The sequence below is a fragment of the Etheostoma spectabile genome, chromosome 19, assembly GCF_008692095.1.
Source record: "Etheostoma spectabile isolate EspeVRDwgs_2016 chromosome 19, UIUC_Espe_1.0, whole genome shotgun sequence".
Taxonomy (NCBI): domain Eukaryota; kingdom Metazoa; phylum Chordata; class Actinopteri; order Perciformes; family Percidae; genus Etheostoma; species Etheostoma spectabile.
The window spans coordinates 14,643,032-14,651,120 of record NC_045751.1 but is presented as its reverse complement, the minus strand read 5'-3'; the positions used below and the strand labels follow the sequence as shown (position 1 = coordinate 14,651,120).

Genomic DNA, 8,089 nt, shown 5'->3' with positions numbered 1-8,089 from the left:
ATTGCAGACACATGGTATGTCTAAGGCGTTGTTTATCTTGATGACATTTCGGTTAGCCTTTTTAATGTTGTTGCGTACACATGAATCATTATTGCTAAAGGCAAATAAATTATCAAGTTTATTGAATAGTAGCACTGATAATGTTACATTGCACTTGAAAACAAATACATTGCATTTTCATAACAAAGCTTTCTATGTGCATCTCATTGACATCACCCATCTTGATTTTATAAGAACAAGCGATTGGTCTCAGGCTTGCTTCACTTGTTACACAGAACTGTAGTGTTATGGTGGAGGATAGCATAGCCTACATATGTTTCAGTAGTGCCCGAGCGCCGAAAGCAGCAAAGGCCCTATTGATTTTAACATAGATTTTTTTTTTAACTAATTAATTTTTCGAAACCACCAACAATCAACCCACATCATTTGGATTAGGACTGTGCTACCAGCACCCAGCAGTGCACAGTGTTTACCGTCTTCAGATGGAGAGCATAATCTTCAATTCCTAGACCTTTGATAATTAGATTTAAGAACAGCAGTTATCACTTTTTCTATAAGAAAACTGTTATAAAGTAAATTGACGCCTTAGTGTGCTTTCTTTTTATCCCCCCACTTACTCACTCTCACTCATTATCTCTGTCTCCTCACAGAGATGTGTTATCCTTGTCTGACAACTCCCCTATGAGTGAAAGAAAGCGAAAGTTGGAATCAAAGAGTGGAGACTAAGTGGAATGAATGCCAAGAGGGATGAGGTGAACCCTTTTGGCCTGACAAAGCTTAGAGGGCTCGGGAGGGATCTAATCATTACCTGTTACAAGCTTATAATGACTTGAATGGCCGTGTAAAACAAAATATTAAAGTTTGGAATCTTATAGTTATCATGAGAAAAAAACAAGGTTATTTGAGCTCCAAAATCAATATTTTGTGTAAACCAATTAGTTGAAGATACTGGCTGAAGTATCTGTCTGAAAAGAAAATGAACCCAAGCTGCTTATTTTGATTAGATGGTCCATGCCAATTTTAAGTATTTATTTTGCACTGTATTAGTGAGGATGTACCAGATAGCAGCCAAAGCGGGACAGCGTGGAAACCATGAGCCAACAGTACCTTACAATACAGTTGTAAAACACATTACAACTGTATAAATAAAATGTAATATTGTAATCCTTTTCAGTAAGAAGATATAAAGACATCACCTGGTTTCAGAGACAATGTATAAGATAATCGCATGCTGGCTATTGTGGGCCATAACTTGCACCAAACAAACAACGGTTGATTGCACTGCACTTAACATTCTTTTCAATATCACTGTCATAGGTAGTTAAATGCTTCACAGTGTCTAAGCGGAGAGCGTGTTTACTGACAACCAGGAAATCACATTTGCATTCAAACAGTCCTTTTTATTAGCTCTTTAACTTAATTTACATCCAGCATAACATCACAGTTACTCTTAATGTGTCACCCAGTCCTGTTATAGTATCAAGCACATTAATTCAATATTAGTAAGCACCTCAATACCAAAACACAGTTTCTAGCCCCATTGGAACAAAAAGTGCATTTCTAAATCATTTTTGCATACCCGCAATGTTATATATCATTTTAGAGATCTCAGATAGATAGATAGATAGATAGATAGACACTTTTTTCATCCCGAAGGAAATTTTAGGCATCAAGTAGCAAGACAACCATAACACAACAAACATATATACCCACCCACATCACACATACATAAGACTTAAAATAAAACTCACTCACAGAAATGCAATGTCCATGATAAGGTAATATACTGTGGTGGACTGTGTGCAAAGTGAACAGTGCAGGGATTACAAACTGCAGTACATCATGATTTAAATATTAACTATGACTATTACATATAAACGTTACAACCTGTAAACTGACTGATTAAATAAGAATACTATGTAACCGGGAATAAGTGAAAATATGTAAGATGTAGAAGTTATGGCCACAGTCCAGATTGTGTAGGAGGGCTAATATAGCCAATAAGACAGTTGTACAGCAGACAAGTGATATGATGGTAGGGGCTGAGAGAGACAGGCTCATGCTGTAAAGTCAATTTCTCCCCTCCCCCCTTGAGTGGTATTGAAGAGTTGGTTGGCCCTGGGAACAAAGGACCTCCTAACCTATCTGTTGTGCATGATAGTGACAGAAGTCTGCCACTGAACATGCTCCTCTGTTTAATGAACGTGCTGTGTAGTGGGTGGTGGGCATTGTCCATGATCGCCAGATACCTTCTCATTGTCCCTTTCTTTGCAGTTGCTATGAGCGACTCCAGCTCAATGCCAACAACAGAGCCAGCTTTCTTTACCAGCTTGTTCAGTCGCCCAGCGTCTCTATTCTTAATGCTGCCTCCCCAGCACACCAAAGCATAAAACAGGACACTGGCAATGACTGACTGGTAAAACTTCCCAAGGAGCTTACTGCAAACATTGAATGACCTCAGCCTCCTCAGGAAGTAGAGCCAACTCTGCCTTTTGCGATTTAGCGCATCCGTGTTGACCAGTCCAGTTTAATGTGGATAATGGATACTGGTAGCATGTGTGGTTTAGATCTCCTGGAATCCACCCCCAACTCCTTGGTTGACTCCTTGTTGTATCTAGCTGCAATGGTTGGTTAGCTGCAGATGGTAAGATCCATCATAGAATTTTGACATAGAAGAGGGGGGGGGGGGGCACGGTGAGCGCTGAGCAAGCAGGTACAAATAGTTTTCATCTATGGAAAAAGATGGATAAAGCAAAAACAAAGCTGTTGGAGGCTTAAAATAGAAAAAGAAAAGGATGTGACAGCAGTTAAATGGCCAAGTGGAGGGTGAAAGGCAACAGGTAGGATTTAGACTGTGACGTCTGTGCTTGGAGGCTTGAAATGATATATGTTACTAGCTAGCGTTTGCTAAAACTGGGTATGTAGCAGCCAAATGAGGGTATACGGCTAGCTTACAATATGCAAAACCGAGGTTGCTGAGCTGAAAACTGGAAAATATAAGGTAGCATGTACAATAAATGACTAGAAACTGGAAAACATAACTAATGCAATAACTCTGGTTTAAAATGGAATCATGCATTGATTTGCTACCAAACGTGGAGGCTTGCAAATATTCATGTTAACAGACTGTTCTCAGACTAGCTAGTGTTGGCTAACACTAGCAGCTAAAGTGGGGTTTCATGGTTAGCTTAATGCTAACCAATAATGCTGATAACTACATTTAGATTTTGGTTAAACCCTACCATTCCCATGCATGACATATCTCAATTTTATTAAGGTAAAATACAAGGTAGCATGCACAATAAATGACAAGAAGTTGGAAAACATAACTTATGCAATAACTTTGGTTTACCATGGAATCATTAATATATTAGTTTTACCATTAGCTGTCCATGTTAGCTGTGCTGTCAGACATACAGGCTATAGTTATGTCTGTTGGGTGACATGGAAGCTGTAATTACAGGGTCGCATTTCTCGCTCTATAAAGGTATATGCTAAGTGGCTCTCCATAACCTATTTGTACTTTTTACAAATGTGAATGTAATTTCCAAACTGTAATTGAATTTAGGCTGTGGCAGTGAAATAATTTCATTCAGGTGTGTGGATGGTGGATCAGAAACAATAGGGGAATACAACAGGTAGGTCTAACATTAAGTGGAAGTGCAGGGGGAGCCACTTGATACTAACAGATCCATATCTTAATATTGTTACTATGGAAGAACTAATATGGAAAATACAATAGTTTTTATTTGGCAGCATGTCTTAGTGGAGAAGAACACAGGCAAGGAGTGAATGTAACAGACATGAGGGTGGCAATGGCATCAAGTAGATATGACATCAGTTATGACGCCAGATAGGAGTTCTATTAGTTAGACAACACAAATATATATGCCATATAATTATTTATAATTATGGTAGGCATACTGTGGCTGATTTTCTTTGAAAAAAAACTTGTACTATTTAAGGCCCATATCGTGATGTTCGGCACACTATTTATTTTTGCTGCATTCCCCTCTGACTCTGGGCATTTGCGCCTCTGTCTAGCCTGCAACTAGCACTAAATGTCAAGTAGCACTAGGTTCATTTGAGATTACGAATTACTAATTTTGTGTGTGAATTTGACACCTGCTGGGTTTTGTTTATATGCGTAGCGCAAGTGTGATGGCATGCAAGCACACGCACAGACATGAATTCCATCAAAAACCTTATAGTGATATTTTCAATTAATTACTGGTCTTGATCAAGCTTTCCCGCCTTTCTCCTCTGCCTTTTTGAGATTCTAACCCTGAGGCAAGCTATTAGCATGGTAACTGAAAAGAAATTCCAATTATTTCTTACGTCTGAGGAAATGAAATGGCAAATTAAACATAACAATCAATGTACCTTGTGATTAGTGTTCTCACATTTCTGTGTCACACATGACCACACTGTACAATGCAGATATGAGCCCACCAGTAAATAACCCAGATTTAATGTTTTGTAAAAACCTCCAAGTCAAATACAACATTGTTCGAGATGAAAGCTGACATATATATTCTCAATATCTTCTTCAAAAATCTTTCACTTGCTTTAACTGTCTGTGATAATCAGGGTAATATAATTCTATGGGCTGGTATTAAGTGATTAATCAGGCCTTTATAGACTCTACAGTAATGCAGAGGTCATTTTGGATGCAACACAGCCACTGCCTTCTGTCTCTCTTTGGCTTTTGTTTCCTACAGTCACTTGTTTATGCCCGAGTTTAAAGCATGACTGGTCAAAAATAATACATCTATCACAGATGGATACTATCTCATATATCCAATAGGAAGATATCTTAATAGCAGGAAGTTATATAAATTGTATTCAAGTATGGTACCCAAGAGCAATTGTCATTTTTGGAACTGTGGAATGAATGCTGTGATTGTCAATAAGGGTAATAACATGTAGGTAGGATGGGACTCAGGTTGACAGAGAACCATTTGATTGTCATTATGAAGGTTGCGTGGACTGACACTACCTGTGAGAGAATACTTTATAAGGTTATAGTATCTAGGAAGGGACGTTTCTTTAAAACATTGTAAGTGTGTTGTTTAAGTGAAAATGCTTTAATTCCCATTGTCCTGATGGTGTATCACTGAATGGCTACTGTTACCCTCATTTACTGTAAGGTTTAGTCTCACTGCTCTTATCAAGCTTGTTTTAGCAGCAGGAAGCCATTTTTTCAGCAAACACTATCTGATGAATACGCTGTATGCTACCTGCCCAGCACCCAATGGAAGAGAGACAACGTTAGCAACCTGCTGCTAAAGGAAGTCAAACACTTTTCGGCTAAAGAGCCAGCATTTATTTTCATTAATTTGCAGAGAATAAACCAGAGAGCAGACTTACATGTTTACAACACAACACCAATGGGATAATACAACATGTTGATTTGTGTTGGCTGGATGTTAAAGAAGCAACTGTTTGCTAGCATGTTACCCATACCAACTCATGTACATGTGTTTTGTTCTTTATTTTTTCTGTCCTCTGGTGGCCAAAAATCCATTCGTTAACATGAATCCCCTGTTTCTCATGTGGAACTTTTGTTTTGGCTTTAAGAAACATATCAGGAGCTTAAGTGAGAGTAGTAACACACATTTTGTCCTCAGGATATCCTCCATACCCTGAAGCCCAATGCCAGCCTGAGAGGTAATCTATAAACCATTCCCAAGTCCTAAACAACACAGAATACCAATATCAACCTTCATAATATCACCCTTCTTTTCTTTTTCAACACACGTAGACATCTGGTGCATGCATGTGACTGGCCCCAGACCAGAACTGAGTCCAAACTTAGTGGGATCTAGATTAGCTGGACCCAATAATGCTGACCAGGGATTAGCCAGGGGAAACCCCACTGAATATACAGCCACAAAATTAGATGTTCTCCCCCTGGGTCTTATTAAATCTTTAGAGAGGAGACATTTGGTGCTTATGAGACTCAGCAGGTAATCCGGTGTGGGGCACCAAAGGTCCCGTTTGGATGGAACTGGCCAGATCTACCCACTGGTTTGGGGATCTCTGGAGCTTTGACTTTCCTAAGAGGGGATTGAAAGGGAGACTCAGTGGCCGCAAAGCCTCTCCCCAGCTGGCCCTGCATGGCCTGGGCCAGTGAAAGTGTCATAGCTTTGGATGAGTATTTTGTGAGGCTAAATGGAACCAAAGAAAATTATAGTTAATCGACGAGAGTCCATAGTGTGCATCTCTGTACTTGTTTGTATGGGAATGCCTGTGTGCTCAACTGCATGCCTGCCCTCACTGACACTAACTTCTCATGTCTCGTTTGTCTGTGTGTGTGTGACAGACGTGTCAGCAAGAGGCCGCGCCCTTGCCTGAAATAGAAGAAAAATAATCTCATTCTTGCCTCTATCTTTCTCTTGATGCTGTGTGCCTGGACTGCCCTGTGAGATGTGGGTCTGGACTGCCCTGTGAGATTTAGGTCAGTTTAGATCTATTGACCCTACAGGCTCAGTCTCAGTAAGCCTGAGGGCTACTATGACAGATGTTGTCTAGTGGCAAACTGAAATGAACGGGGGAGGGGGTTTGCCTGTCAAAAATAAAAGGATAGACAGAGAAGGAAGTGTGTCTGAAAATTGATCAGTTGAGTTATCGCTATGGTAAAATGTGAATGTACATCTGAAAATGCAAACACTGCAGATAAAGTAATAGAGAGAATAAAGGGCTGGTCCCATCAGGTTTTATATCAAGGCAGTTTTGCAATACTAAAATTATATTAAAATCGGAGCATAGTTTTTGCGTTGAATTTAACTTGATAGACTTTTACCTGCAAATTTCCACCGTGTACCAAAATGGAGTAAAAATGTCAGTGCCTCACCATTGTCTTTTATTAAACCTTTATTAAACAGGAGTCTATGACACTTATAAGTATTTTGAAGAAACTGTCCATTAGTCTGCTTGTAAGCTTTGAGTGCTGTACTTTCCCTCTTCAGTAATGTTATTTGACACAATGGTGAACAAAATGCCAGTGGGAATAAACAAGCTAATAGAGAGGGGAAAAAAAGAGTATCTGGCTTCTAGACCAAATATTTTGCAAAAACAGACAGATTCATTTCATCATACAAGTTTCTAAAGTGAACAGACCTTAAGAAATATCCCTGGAGACTTTAAAGCAATACCTTGTGCATACCAAAGGACGGAAGGCTGCTATTTGCGTTCTGTATGCTGGAATCTACAGTATTTTACCAGCTAAAATAGATAGAAAGGGGAAACAATTAATCAAATTGTAAGAGGAAAGCTAACATGTAAAGATGTTAGATAGGCAAAGGTAACACACCTTCATTCAGTTTCACCTTTTCATAAAAAAAAAAGTATGCAAGGTTTTCAGTCCGAATGCAAAACTAAATTCTAATTGGAACTATAACGCTACAGACCTTGACCACAACCTTGATGTGATGAACAGTATTATTGTGTTAATGTATAACGGTTGTGGAGAGCCTAAGACGTGGATTCAGTAAAGTGGTGTTTTTTTCACATTTCTCTCAAAATGTCTAGGCCCATACAGTAACGTTGGTGCTGTCCATCTCTTGTGCTCACCTTTGGCAGTTCTCTGTTGTACTTGTGTGTGTCAAGAGTCAATGTCTTGGTACGCTTGTATAGCTCACCTGCTTGAGGGTGCGCCCCTTGTACAGAGGCTCTGTTTCTGCTGCCGCGGGTCCGATTCCGACCTGCGTGCTTGCTGAATGTCCTTCCCCCTCTCTTTCCTCTTTCATGTCTTCAGCTGTCCTATCAAATAAAGGCTGAAAAATGATCAAAAATAATATTTAATGAAACTTTTAAAAAAGAGTCAAGACTTGCTGTGAATGCCCACTTCAGATTGAGACTCCCGCAGGCTGAAGTCCTTGGGTCCTTTGCCATAACCAATGTTCCGGGGTGATGTGCAGCATTTATTTGTCTGGCAGTAATGAGCAGACGGAGGATCGGGTTGTTGAGAGACGTGCCCTGATTCGCAACCCTCTAACACACACATAGAAACTCAAACTACCAATGTCACCAACCCAAGCAAAGCTGCCCTTCGTTACAGCAGAGTAAATCTCAGTAAACTTAAAAA

The 8,089-nt window shown here is 39.6% G+C and overlaps 1 long non-coding RNA gene across 1 annotated transcript in view; it reads right to left on the bottom strand.

Annotated features, from left to right (window-relative positions):
• Nucleotides 1-1,845: 1,845 nt before the first annotated feature.
• LOC116669413 (uncharacterized) overlaps nucleotides 1,846-8,089 on the bottom strand; it is a 19,880-nt gene continuing 13,636 nt past the window's right edge. The window contains exons 2-3 of the long non-coding RNA XR_004326776.1: nucleotides 2,603-2,604; nucleotides 1,846-1,858 (exon numbers count right to left, since the gene is read on the bottom strand). This is a non-coding gene — a long non-coding RNA (uncharacterized LOC116669413). The remainder of the gene's footprint in view (nucleotides 1,859-2,602; nucleotides 2,605-8,089) is intronic.